The sequence below is a fragment of the Uranotaenia lowii genome, chromosome 2, assembly GCF_029784155.1.
Source record: "Uranotaenia lowii strain MFRU-FL chromosome 2, ASM2978415v1, whole genome shotgun sequence".
Classification (NCBI taxonomy): Eukaryota; Metazoa; Arthropoda; class Insecta; order Diptera; family Culicidae; genus Uranotaenia; species Uranotaenia lowii.
In genome coordinates, this window is record NC_073692.1 from 223,257,228 (window position 1) to 223,272,323 (window position 15,096).

A 15,096-nucleotide genomic window follows, 5' to 3' on the forward strand; every position below is an offset into this window, starting at 1 on the left:
TGAGCAACTATCGCGGAATCTCCGCTCTATGCGCGATCGCCAAATTGTTTGAACTAGTTGTTTTGGATCCCATCTTCTCATTTTGCAAGCATCACTTCTCCAACGATCAGCACGGGTTCATGCCTAAAAGATCCACGACTACAAACCTACTGAGCTTTACATCGTTCGTGCAGGACAGCTTTGCCAAGAAAAGTCAAACAGACGCCATTTACACAGATCTCTCTGCTGCGTTCGATAAGGTGAACCACGAAATTGCAATCGCAAAGCTCGAACGTTTAGGCTTCTGTGGTTCCCTACTGGATTGGTTCCGGAGTTACTTAATGGGACGAAAGTTATCCGTTAGTACTGGTGAATCCTTTTCTAGGCAGTTCGTTGCTTCTTCAGGAGTGCCTCAAGGAAGTCATTTGGGACCGATCATTTTCGTGATCTATTTTAATGATGTACTCTCGCTCCTCGGTGGCACAAAGCTCGCTTATGCCGATGACCTGAAACTTTTTCACACTATAAACGGCCAAGACGACATCAACTTCCTCCAACAGCAATTCACCGCTTTTGCTCACTGGTGCGATATCAACTGCTTGCCCTTGAACCGCAGTAAATGCTCGGTAATATCGTTTACCCGTAAGCGGCATCCTCTTCATGCAGAGTACATCCTCGGAGACCAAACCATCATCCGGGTGGACCATATCAACGATCTGGGCGTTATTCTCGACCGAAGGCTGGAGTTCAAGATTCATACGAACTATGTTGTCGACAAAGCTTCTCGAAGCCTTGGATTCTTGTTTCGTATGGCCAAAGATTTCAAAGACGTATACTGCCTGAAAAGTCTTTATTGTTGCATAGTTCGTTCTATTCTCGAGTACGCTTCAGCTGTTTGGTGCCCTTTCTACCAGAACGGAGCTGAAAGAATCGAGGCTATCCAGCGGCGATTCTTGCGGTACGCTCTACGACACTTAAACTGGCAGGATCCGTTTCGTTTACCAAGCTATGAAAGCCGCTGCCGTCTCATAGGCTTAGATACGCTTCAAGCACGCCGAAATGCTACGCGTGCTCTAGTTGTAGCGGACCTTCTAACATCTAGAATCGACTGCCCCGAACTGTTGGAGGTCATACCTCTCAGCGTACGACCCCGAGGATTACGAAACCAGAACCTGCAGCTCTACGTTCCGATTCGCCTGAACAATTACGGGGCTAACAGCGCTTTCATCGGCATTCTAAAAACTTTTAATCGGTTTTCCGAACATTTCGACTTCGACGTCTCAAGGAACGTATTCCGAAGGAAAATTTTAAGTGTATGAAGTATTGTGTAGTCTTATGTTGATATTAATTTTAATTTGTTAGTTAGTAATCATTAGGATCAACATATGATCCGTTGATGTTTTAAACAATAAACAATAAACAACAATATGAAGTAGTGCAAAGAGGCACCCGTCGAAATGTGGAAAATCACCGACAGCGGAAGAGGCAGCGAGTCCAACTTTTCCAGGAGAAAAAGCGCCGCCTGGAGGAGGAGGAGCTCGAGGAGCTGGAGCAGCTGCATCGTTCCCAAGAAACACGAAAGTTCTATCAGAAACTCAACGCATCCCGCAAAGGCTTCGTGCCGCAAGCCGAAATGTGCCGGGATAAGGACGGGAGTATCCTGACGGACAATCGTGAGGTGATCAAAATGTGGAAGCAGCACTTCGATGAACACCTGAACGGCGCACATGCAGGAGATCAAGACGGTGGGGAAAGGTACATCGCTGGCGTAGCCAACGACGAAGAGGAGCCACTCCCAACGATGAGTGAAGTTAAGGAAGCCATTCGCCAGCTGAATAGGAACAAGTCGGCTGGGAAGGATGGCATCGCAGCTGAACTCATCAAAATGGGCCCGGACAGGTTGGCCGATTGCCTACACCGGTTGATAGTCCGGATCTAGGACATAGAACAGCTACCGGAGGAGTGGAAGGAAGGGGTAATATGCCCCATCTACAAGAAGGCGACAAATTGGACTGTGAGAACTACCGACCGATCACTGTCCTCAATGCCGCCTACAAAGTGTTGTCCCGAATCCTACTCCGCCGCCTAACGCCACAAGCAATCAGATTCGTGGGAAGTCATCAGGCCGGCTTCATGGAGGGACGGTCAACGACGGACCAGATATTCACATTACGGCAAATCCTCCAAAAATGCCGGGAACACCAAGTCCCTACGCACCATCTGTTCATCGACTTCAAAGCCGCATACGATCGACCGTAACGAGCTATGGAAAATCATGAACGAGAACGGCTTTTCCGGGAAGCTGATCAGACTGATCAAGGCGACGATGGATGGAACGCAGTGCTGTGTGCGGATCTCGGGTGAATTGTCGAGTTCATTCGAATCGCGCAGGGGGCTTCGACAAGGTGATGGTCTATCCTGCATGGTGTTCAATGTGGCGCTAGAAGGTGTTATTCGACGAGCGGTGGGCGAAATGCGGGGCACGATTTTCAACAGATCCAGTCAACTTATCTGCTTTGCCGATGACATTGACATAGTCGGCAGATCATCTGCGGCGGTGGAGGAGATCTACCGCAAACTGAAACGCGAAGCAGGAAGGATTGGGTTGATGATTAATACGTCCAAGACGAAGTACATGCTGGCCTGCGGATCCGAGACCGACCGAACCCGCTTGTCCAGTAATAACAAGGTCATGATCGACGGCGACGAGCTGGAGATAGTCGAAGACTTTGTCATCTCGGCTCACTGGTGACCGCAGACAATGACACCAGCCGTGAGATCCGGAGGCGAATTATTAGCGGAAGTCGTGCACTACTATGGACTCCACAAGCAACTGCGGTCGAGAAGACTTAGCCCTCGCACGAAGTGTAACCTGTATATGACGCTCATTAGACCGGTTGTTCTCTACGGGCATGAGACATTTATATTGCTCGAGGAGGACCTGCGTACACTCGGAGTATTCGAGCGACGAGTGTTAAGAACCATCTTTGGCGGCGTACAGGAGAACGGAGTGTGGAGGCGAAGGATGAACCATGAGCTCGCGCGACTCTACGGCGAACCCAGTATCCAGAAGGTGGTTAAGGCTGGCCGGATACTTTTTTTTTTTTTTGTTTCGATTATAGTCGTTTTAACATCTTTATGTCATTCGCGACTTATATCAACGATGAAGTTGGCGAACAAGTCATTGAAAAACTTATCCGGTACAACTGTTATCGATGTTTACTCTTGGGCTCGAACTCACGGACATCGGCTCAGGAAGCAACTGACTTGCCAACTGAGCTATATCACAAGCCCAACTGGCCGGATACGCTGGGCGGGACATGTTGCGAGAATGCCGGACGACTGTCCTGCAAAACAGGTGTTCGCTACGAATCCGGTAGGAACAAGACGAGAGGGGGCGCAACGAGCGAGGCCAAGTGGAGCGTGATCTGGCGAACGTGGGGTGCCCAAGAAATTGGAGAACGGTTGCTATGAACCGAGTGAATTTTAGGAATTATGTTCGTCAAGTTATGTCGTGAGACGGAATACTATGTAAATAAATAAAAAAATAAACTTTCCTCAAAACCTCAATAAATTTTGTGTTCTGCGAAAAAACTTATGGAAGTTGTATGTTTTTTTTTTACTTTTTTTTTTCATTTATCAAACTTTAAAGAAGATTTAAAACAAACTGAATTTTATATATTTTTGAAGCATGCATGTATTTTTTTGCAGGTTACAACAAATATGATAAATGAAATCAAGTTTTTTTTTCACTTTCTTCAGTAATGCCAGAATTTACTTGTAATGATATCTTTCCATTTTTGTTAAATTGTTGATTTTTTTAGATCATGCATCATTTTCATCATAATATTATTCCTTAATTTGATGAAGCATGATAAACAGAATCAGAATCAGATTTTTTTTTCATATATGTAGGTTTGTTGGTTAAACAGTTAACAATGTTTGATTTTACATAAAACTGATACTTTTTAAATTTCTTTATCACCAAAACTAAAAGTGAGATAAAAAAATCGTGTTAAGGACGTTAAATCTACCGAATCAATCATTAAAAAACACCAATGAGTCATCAATTAAATTATGTAAAAGCTTATGGTGAAACGTGTTTATTAAAAATAATTCTTAAATATTTAAAAACAATTATTTTTTTATTTTCATATTTTGTTTAAATTTTCAAATAAATTAATCGAATAAAAAAGTGCAGTTTTTCTATCAATTCTTTAATTAACTTGCCGATTTTTTTAGTCAAACTTTTGAAATTTTAGAAATAATTTTAACAGTTTTGTCTTTGTTAATTCATTCTGAATTATTGTGTGCTTGACAAATAAGCCCTTGAATATAAATTTTCAATAAGAAAAACATTAATTCAACCTTCTGTTCAATATTTCAATCAAAAGTAACAGAATACTTAAAGCTTGTAATTTAAAACTTTTGTACCTGCTATTGAAAATGTAAAAACTTTACATTAATTTTTTTGATTAAAATCCTGTTTTATGAATCGATCATGAATTGTTAATCAACTTAAAAAAGTTTGAAAAATGATTCGAAGTAGCAACTTTTTATGCGAAATATTAACTAACTTTGAATTCGTTTTGTTCTTTCAAAATTAACAACAAAACTTGGAACTCCTTATTTTTCTGATTTTTCAGTTTTCATTATTTATCCATGAAATTATCCATTTCCCAACATTCCCTTGTCAGTTTATTTGAACATGAAGTTATTATTATTTTGAACTTCTAAAATTAACTTTTTAAGCTTGATAAATGGAGGAATTTTTCTTTATCAAAAATGTCTCTGTTGAAAAAAAAACTTACAAACATTCGCAACTAATAACGTTTGAGTTAAACGAGCTAAAACTAATTTCAGGGGCGTATAACGAATGATCTATCATGCACATTCTAAGAAATTGGCTGATAGCACAGCATCCGTAGACAATGAAAAAACGGCAGCTTCTCAAATGTCATGGGGTTACAAATGCTTTATCAACCAATAAATTTCAAATATTTCGTCGAAACTTTCACGCGGGGATCAAATGTACTGATTATATTGACAGCACGCTTAATGTTTACGTCGTTTTATGCTGCCGTGGGTCAGTTTCGAGCGGGAACAAGACGATTAATCTCGAAGTTTACATAACACCTAACACGCATTTCTGGAATAAGAATTCCAACACGAATAAAAATTAGTTGATGTTTGAACTTAGCAAAGTGTTTGGCGGAAACACTTGGTCGGAAATTTTTAACCTTCAAAGAGGAGCTTTGATGTCCCGCCCAGCTCAAGGTTATTAAAGCAACGAAGCAGCATGATAATAGACATAGATTTTTTTAATGTAGGTAAAATAATCTCTGTCAAACGAAAATAGTTTTTACACAAATTAAAATATTCCATGGTTTGTGTGCTTGTGAGTTCTTATATAATCATATTACACATTTTCTAGAAATCCTGATGATAAAGTTAGGAGCAGATTTTATGGCGTCAACCCAAGTAACCAAGAGTCGCATAGATACTTAATCTTATGCTTTTAAAGTTCACAATTGGCTGAATAAAAGATCATCGAGAGAAATGAAAACAAGTGCTTGAATTGGACATCTCGACGAACATAAAAAGTCTAAACAATTAGAATAGAACATTTTTGTGCGTTCTTGCACCTTAAAAAAATCCAGGATTCAATTTGACCTATTGTGGTTCGTTACGAACTTCATACGAACTTTTTGGTTCCATACAGAAGTTGATAAGAACTTTTTGGTTCCATAAGATCTTCTATAGAACTTCGATGCAAACGTAAGCGTTAAGATTTTGCACAAGAGTGAATAACTGAAAAACCGAGCTACGAATATACCAACAACGAATCAAACCGGGAGTAGGACATTCGGCCGAAGGCCGAGAGGCCGAAAGATGTTGAGCTGAAGGTCGCTAGGCCGAATGGAATAAAAGACTGACGGATATTGGGCCGAATAGGATAATCGGCCGAATAGGATAAGGTTATTTGGCTGAATAGATGTTTGGACGAATGATCAATAGGCCGAATAGCCGTTAGGCCAAATGGTCGTAAGGCCGAAAGGTCGTAAGGGCGAATGGATGTTGGCCGACAGGTCGTGAGGCCGAATAGTCATTAGGCCGAATGCTCACTAGACCGAATGGTCACTAGGCCGAATGGTCGTAAGGCCGAATGGATGCTAGAAGGTCGTTAGGCCGAATGACCACTAAGCCAAATGGTTGTTAGGCTGAATGGTCGTTCGACCGAATTTATGCTAGTCATATAAGACATATTATCACTTTTTTGCATGTTAGGCCGATCAGTAGTTAGGCCAAATGGTCGTTAGGCCGAATAGTAGTCATAAGGCCGAATGGTTATCAGGCCGAATGGATGCAAGTCTGGATTCGACCATTCGGCCTTACGACCATTCGATCTAATGACAATTTGGCCTAGTGACCATTCGGCCTGATAACCGTTCGACTTAATAACCATTGGGCCGTATGACCATTCGGCCGAATATCCTTTCGGCCAAACAGCCTTCAACTTGATAACCATCGGCCGAATAACCCATTCGGCCTAGTGGCCTATTTGGCCAGATAGCCCATTCGGCATAACGTCCATCGGCCGAATGGCTTTCGGCCTCATGACTTTCGGCCGAATGATCCAGCCTCAATTAAACCCACAAATAAATCAGCTGTTTCAATCAAAATGGAAAGATGACATAAATCTAATATATATTTCACATTGTTTTCAAATTTAAACAATATTCATATTTAACAAATCGAAACAAAAAAATAACACATCTCTTCATTTATAATCTGATTTTCCTTTTTTTTTTCATTACGACGTTATTATTACAGCCGAAGCTGGGAAACCTTCTGCACCCGGAGATAGATAGAAATAGACAGTAAGAGAATTGTTGAACTCACGGTTTTCGGGAGAAGTATTCCGGCAACAGATGGTTCTGCTGCAACGTAGACGAACCAAAACAGTTTGTTTTGGTTCTGTTTGTTTTGGTCAATTCGTCTATTGAGAACAATAGCGATTGGTCATTGATGATTGCTGATGACAGCTGGTGATGATGTACACGGTACAAATGTTTACATCCTCACACTGTGAAGCCAAACAACTCAATTTCGGTTCGTGGTAACTCACCAGTGTTGCCAGATATTCTGAGTGGTTAGCTCAGAATATCACACGAAAATGAGAAAACTAATAAGTGAGGATATCACTTCAGTGAATAATGTAAATAGCTATCGCTTATGTTATAAGTAGTTATTTAAGGACTTGACAAACAAAAGGAATAAAGATTAACTCTATTCCAGCACTGAAACCTGCGTTTTCAACAAAAATGAATCACAAAAAACAACTTAAAACACAAAATCCCTCCCATGCCAGTTTTTTTCAAGTAAGTGTAAAACTCAGTCACATTTAAAGCAACATTAAAATAAAATAAATAGGTATAATAATCCAAAGCAAGGAAAAGATGATTCTTTTTTATTCATCTTTTTTTCGGGGTCTCGTGTAAAGTATGAATTGCCTTCTACTCAGCATCAACTATGGACTTTGGAAGAATCGATAAGAACTTAAAATCAAGGCTGAGTAGAATGCTATTCATTCGTAAAACAAAGCTGAATAAGTTTTAAAGAGCCTGTTTTATGGAACTTTTGGTTACTCAGGTATTATTGAAAATTCATTTCTTCATTCCCAATTGAAGGGTTGATTGAAAATTCTTCAGTTTGATAAAAAAAATGAAAATATTTGCTTAAAATTCAACAGTGCAAGAATAGAATATTTATTCAATTTATCGGTCTTATCGGTGAAAGTTATGTTCTTTTAGAAAAAAAAACATTTGAAGATTATGAAAATGAAATCATTCTCCATGAGGAACAAATTGATGACATGGGATGAAAATGCTTCTATTCCAATTTTACTTGCTCTTAATTTCTTCTAAATTTCTATCCACTGATTGGGAAAATGGGAATACTTAATACCTTTTCTTTGTCTCCATCAAACCTTTTTGTAAAATGCAGATCGATGTCTATTGCATTTTCTGACAAGGTGTTATTTCACGTTGTTATGCTGCAAAAGTTAGAGCGATACATGTATCCGTAACAGCAAGTTCACTGGTGTTGGGAAAAAGTGGTAGAAATTTTGTCACTTTTTGCACATTTTGAAAATTTTGCCATGCAAAATTTTTTTCAAGATTTGTGGCCTTCAATTTTTTTAACAACATGTGTTGTAGTAAATAGCAATATTTCTATCACATACGGCTGAAATAGAAACAGCGCTGTAAAAAAATACGACGCCCAAAGATCTTGAAAACATGTTTGCATGGTAAAATTTTCAAAATTACAGTGGTAGACACTTTTCCCAACACTAGTGAACTTGCTCTAAATGAACTAGAAGTGTTTTCGTGGGAATAAAAAATAGTGATATTTTGAAAGTTAAAGGAGACTTGATCCTTTATTAAAGGAGGCTAAATCAGGGGGATGAAATCTCTATCCTTTGTCATTGATTTTGACAACCATCAAAATTACGGGCCCACGATTTTGTGGGCCCATAACAAACCTGACATTTTGCTGTCAAGAAACCGGACTAGATGTCAAATCCTAGAGAATTATGAATGATTGCACACAACAATCATTCTGGTTCCTCATTGGTTGAAATTTTGACTTTTTGAAATCTGTACTGCTTTGAGCGGAAAACACCATAAACGTTTCTCCCGATGGATAGAAAAAAAAAGAAAAAAGATTCTTGTTTGCAAGAAGAACCAGATTGCCACCCCCTGGGCTAAATCATTTAATCAAGAAGGTTTATGCTTTGACCAAAACCATGCAAAATCTAATGATTAATGTTCCATTTGTTTTTGCCTCATTAGTTTTAATTTCACAGTCTATAAGTTCAAGACAAAAATAATTCTGAATGTTTGTCTACTACCCTATTTACAGTGCATTCTTAAAGGCGCAATTTTCTTATTTGTAGATGAATGTCCTTTTTTGAGTCCTGTTTATCCGTAAATTATTTACTAACTTACTTAAGGTTCCCGTGCCGATCTTCCAGTGCATAGAGCCGTGGTAAAAGACCTCCACTGTTCACGATCCGAAGCCATCGTCTTCACTTGGTCCCACTCAAGATTCTCGTCGACAGTTCGTATTTCGGTGGCTAGGCTTCGACGCCTTGAGTTTCTGGGTCTGTCTCTTCTTCGATGTCCTTCTGGATTCCATTCAAGCGCCTCTCTGCAAATCTCGTTTTCATCTCTTCGCAGCCAGCGCTCAATCCATCTCCACTTACGTTCCCGAATCTCGATTTCTAGCGCCCTTTGATGACACCGGCGATGCAGTTCCTCATTTGAGATCCAGTTGCTAGGCCACCAAGGGCGGATGATATTCCGCAGGCAGCGATTCCCAAAAACTTGTAGTTTTCGCGTCGTCACCACATATGTTTCACACCCGTACAACAACACGGATTTGAAGTTTGAGTTGAAGATTCGGATCTTAGTTCGAAGAGAGATCTGGCGTGAGCAAACGCAAAAAGTAGCGGTGATAAGATACATCCCTGTCTCACTCCAGCAGTTACTGGGATTGGGTCGGACAAGACACCGTCGTGCAAGACCTTGTACGAAAATGCCTCGTATTGTGTTCCGATGAGATGGACTAGTTTCTCTGGTACTCCTCTTCTCCTTAGAGCAGCCCAGATGTTTTCATGGTTAAGTCGATCGAATGCTTTTTCGAAATCAACGAACACCAGCAGAAGAGAGTCCTAGAATTCGTTGATTTGTTCCAGTATGACTCGTAGCGTTGTGATGTGGTCCAAACATGATCGCCCGGATCAATCCAGCTTGTTGCCGTCAGAGTGTAGCGTCGATTTTCTCCTGGATTCTGTTCAGGATCACTTTGCAGAGTACTTTGAGAGTTGTACATGTCAGGTCTCCTTTCTTCGGGACCTTTACGAGGATACCCTGCATCCAGTCGGCCAGGAATGTTGCAGTATCCCAAATGTCAGCAAAAAGAGGTGCAACATTTGTGCTGACAAGGCAGGGTCAGCTTTCAGCATTTCAGCAGAATGGGATCGATTCCAGGCGCTTTGTTGGATTTCATGTCCTTGATTGCCGCTTCTATTTCAGCCAGCGAGGGCGCTCCCGAGTTGACGCCATTTATGCGACTTACAGTTGGCGCTTCGAGCTGCGTGTTCTGTTGGCCATCGCTATAAGTGACTCGGAAGAGTTGTTCGAAGTGCTCAGTCCATCGTTTGAGCTGATCTGTTCGATCGGTCAATAACTGACCTGCTCGGTCTTTTAGCGGCATTCTTGCATTAGTCATGAGGCGGCGAGAAATGTCATAAAGTAATCGGATATCTCCATTGGCGGCGGCTCTATCTCCCTCTTCGGCTACGTTTGTCCAGGCTCTCTTGTCTCGTCTACAAGCTCGTTTAACTGTCTTTTCCAGTTCCACATAACGTAAGCGGGCGGCTGCTTTGGCTGACCCGGTACATGCCTGCCTAATACCGACTTTCGCCTTTCTCCGATTATCGACCATCCTCCATGTTTCAGCCGACATTCATTCACTTCTCCTTCCACAAACTTTACCGACATACAGTACCATGTCTCGTCGTGATAAAGGCATTCTTGATTTCACACCACTGTTCTTCAACTGTTCCGTCTGTCAGCAGCTCCGAGGCTCGGGATTCAAGCTGTTCAACGTATGCCCTTTTCACCTCTCGATTCTTCAACCGGCGGACATCGTATCGACACTTGACTTTCTCATCGCGCCGTTGGACACACGCAACTCTTAGTCGTATCTCGCCAAGGACGAGGTGATGGTCAGATGCAATGCCTGTGCTTCGTTTGTTGCGGACATAAAGAAGGCTCCCCCTTCCTTTTTCGGCTGATGCAGATGTGGTCAATTTGATTTTCTGTTCGGCCATCTCGAGATACCTAAGTGACCTTATATGCTGGTCGATAGGGGAAGATCTATCCACCTATCACCATGTTGTTGTTGCCACGAAATTCTACAAAAAAATTCTTCGTTTTCGCTCATCTGTCATAAACCATGGCACCCCATGAAGCGCTCAAGGTCCTGATTGTTGGAGCCAATCATTGCGTTGAAATCACCCAAATGAATTTGAATGTCATCCTTCAGAATTTTCTCAACCACGCTGTTCAGTTGACTGTAAAACTGCTCTTTCTCCTGCAAATCGGTAACGTCAGTTGGCACATAATACGGGACCATTGTAAGGCTTCTAACTCGTGTTCTAAATCTGGCTACGATTATTCTTTAGTTTATCGATTCCCATCTTATGAGGGCCGCATGGGCCTGCGGGCTTAACAGGAAACCAATTCCTAGTTTCCGAGTAGCATGTTATCCTTGTATGTCAGAGTAAAGCAAGACTTGCCCGGACTGTGTCTTGTGTTCTCCAGTATTAGGCCAACGCTCAGTCCCAGAATTTCAAGCTTGAGACGGCTAGCTTCTCAAGCAAGTTGGGCCAACTTGCCTTGTTGGGCAAGGGTTAAAACGTTCGAAGTTCCAAATCATTTCCGTGTTTTCATGCTAAAAGTCATCGCCAAAGTTACAGGTCGGTCATTTTATGAATCGGGAGCAGTAGGTTGTTGGGTCCCTATTCCGCGATGGGGTTGCCATCCTGGACTTAGCTAGCGGGAGCCGCATTCATGAATTCAGCTGCTCGCTGCGAGACAGACGCTGTTTGAGCCGCCCTTGACCTGGAGAACAGACGCTCGGTTGTTGTTGCACGCCACCCCTGACCTGCAGAACAGACGCGTGTGGCCACCTTCTCAGTCTGCATGCGACCAAAGTAATCGGGGTTGGGTACCCGTTCTCCGCTTAGGTTACTTGCATCCAGTGGTTGTATTTGGTTGAGAATGAATTGATCAACCTTCTCTCGCTCAACGCTTTACTCGGAAGCAAAGGTTGCTTTGAGGCAGCGAAAACGACAAAACCGATGATGCATACGCTCTCTACATGGCCCGCCTTCACGAAGCAATATACATTCGAGGCAGCGAATCCAAAAAACCAAACGAATGTCTCTCACTCATCTCCTGTTACCAGGGTTGCCAACATATATTTTTAAAAATCAGGGAACTGGTGAAATAAAAATCAGGCTACATAAGTAACGCAAATTCCTCTAAAAGTGATGACCTTTTTTTTTTTTTTTGGTCATCACTCTACATTTTTCTACTGAATCAAAGCCGAAAGATTCTTTTTCATTCTCTTTTTAAGATATGAATTAATGGGAATCTTTCGATTGGTTTCATTCAGCCACATTTTCGCTTTTTAACTTTAGTTATGGTTCCTAATTTAGTTCCTTACTACCCATTTTTCATCACATTCGCAAAAATCAGGCAAAATCAGGCATTTTTTGAAAAATCAGGGAAATTCAATGGCTTTTCAGGTTGTTTCAGAGGTTGTTTCGAGGTTCAGGAGCCTCGAAAAATCAGGAAATCCCTGAAAAATCTGGCATATTGGCATCTCTGCCTGTTACATTCTTGAGGGAACCGAATTCAAAAGGCACAGCAAACCCGAGTTTCCTCGTTTGTGCCTGGATCGAATATCCGAGGTTTTTCTGCTATTGCTATTATTGCACAGCAACCGCACGCAGGCAGCTAGTTTTTTCGTTTCTTTTTCCTCCCCCCTCCTTACTCCATACGTTGCGGGGCTATGCAATGCAATAAGTTTGGTTGTTCTCGTTGTTGCCTCAACCTTTGCGGCGAGGTTGAAAATGTTCTCCTCAACGACAGCTATCGCCTTGAGTCATTCAAATTCAATAACGCATATGAGTATGTGTGCCTCGTCTTCTTCATGCATCATGTAGCAACCGAACGTTGAGAGAGTTCGTTCGGGGCAGCAAACGAATAGTGTCTCTCAGAGCAGATCCTCCTCATGGGGGGAGGTTTGAATGAATGTATATGTATCGTCTCCTGTATTACTATGCGAGGCCTCAAAGTGTGTATTTTGAGAGCCTCTGATGAGAAAATTGGTGAGGATTTCAATCACTGCTTGCATCCCAGCCGATACCGCGGGGCAGTTGAGATAGGAGTTGTGATATGACCACTATGGGGCCTCGTGTTGCACATTATCAACCATTTGCCAGCCATGTGATGATAATGCTTCTAAATAAATTCTACCCTTCATTTCCACCATCTTTCATTTCTTCTAACTTCCATCTATAAAATTTCATTATCTTAGGATGTCCCTACTAAAAAAGACATCACTTTTCGCCGATAAGGTAAATAACAAACGGTGATTAATCCCTTCATATATGATACATATTTTTGTCGAAAACAGCCTTTTCGACTTCGTTTAACTGCAATGCTAATAATTAATATTTGTTTATTTTTTCATTACAATTTATTTTTCAGTGGTACACAAAAAAATGGTACAACAATAAAATTGAATAACTAAAATTGAACTCAAATGTTGCTCAGCAATTTGTCAAGCAATTGCAAATTGTGTACCTAAAATCCAAATTTTCCTAAGCTAATCCCAATCGAACTACTCCACAACACGTCTACTTCGATGAGATCCCACCGGCTACTAAGGCGCATGCTCACGCATTTTCACTCAGCAGTAAACAAACTGTCAAATTCAAACTCGACTGCTGCCTGCCGACCGAACAACAGAAACAGGCGACGACAAACGACGGTTTTCAAATCGCTTATCGATTCCTCCATTCTTGTCGAAGGTTTGTTCGTTTCGATACGCCAGTTAATTTTCCGACAGGCGAATCAATCGACGCACTTTGAGGAGACCTACCGGAGCAGAAACTGAGAACTCCCAAACAGCTGATGGAAATATCGTGTCGTGCCGGTTGAGGGTGTTGAATTACGACCAACACAAAACCGTTGCGAGAGTGTCACGTTTCGGGTACACGCCTTCGGATTGGAATTGACGTGTTCTCAATGTGATTTGCGGCGTAAACATTAGTTGATTGAAAAACATTAGGGAACTACTGTGGGACGATTATCGGTAAAAGCTGTAATGAAATAGTTGAAATCACCGAAGCATTAGCGATCACTTCGGAAGATTGATTCTGAGTGGTAACAGGCAGCGTGTTACTAAGAAGAACTCACCGTGGTTTATTAGCGTTTTTACGAATTTTGTGCGAGCTGTCAAACGTTTGGAAATGCACAAATTTTTGACAGTCAGTGCCGTGGTGCATTCTCGCGTGAATCAAAACAGAACGAAACGCTGTCGAAAATATTTAGATTTGTAGAATTTAGCTGTGAACATCTTGTATTAGTTGCAATGAAATGAAGACTTCTAGTGCGTGTAGTTTACAGGAGTGGTGATAGATAGTATAGAAAACCTAGCCATATGTCGCGTATCGGAAGAATAGTTTAGTACATCGGTAGTGCCATACTTGGGAAGGTTAAAATTCGGTCATCCGGATAACCAGTCAGTGCTTCATCACCAGTGCCATTCTTCCAAGTTTGTTGACCGTTTATTTACGTAAGATGTGAGACGGAGGAGAGGCGGCGTTCGTGTGCAAAAAGTAGGTGAAATGTCTATTCGTGATCTATCAAAATGTACGAAAACACAAGCAGCAAAGCATGGTTAAGCAAATTGATAAAACGAAAAGAAATGAGCACAGAGTACGATCGACAAATGTTATTGATTGTTTGAAAGTTGTACTAAAGTTGGAAGGGAAGAAAAGTGCTGTTTCTGGTCAACCAAATCGAACCAAAATAAGCAGAGAGAAAAACACATCGTTGCTTATCGGAAATGAAATTGCAGCTCGATAGGCAAGAACCAGACAATCCAGCAGGGTGCAATTTGGGGCGTGTAAATACGAACTGATAACAAGGGTCTCGGTAATTTTATTTCATTTTTTTTGGGTCAGACGCGTCACTGTCGATGTTCGATGGTACGTAAAGAAAGTAAATGGTAACTCGCCTTCGAATGCAGAATAAAAAAAACTCTGCCAGGAATATATTTTTGAGAAAATTATCAAAATCTATCCGTTATCATCGTGTAATCAAATTTCCAATACAGAAAATATATGTACCTATAGTGCATTTTTAGAAACGTCCTTTGTTGACTGATAGAAGATCACAGACTTTCAACAATCTTGTACTTTATTTTCCTTTGTCGGAGGTCGGAAGTCCGGACTTCCGATGTAAAATTTAT

General features: G+C 41.4%; 1 protein-coding gene across 1 annotated transcript in view; it reads left to right on the forward strand.

Moving 5' to 3' along the window:
* Positions 1 to 14,046: 14,046 nt before the first annotated feature.
* Positions 14,047 to 15,096, forward strand: part of LOC129745981 (facilitated trehalose transporter Tret1-like) — a 173,831-nt gene continuing 172,781 nt past the window's right edge. Inside the window, exon 1 of the mRNA XM_055739395.1 lies at positions 14,047 to 14,461. The gene's annotated coding sequence lies outside the window, so the exon portion shown is untranslated. The remainder of the gene's footprint in view (positions 14,462 to 15,096) is intronic.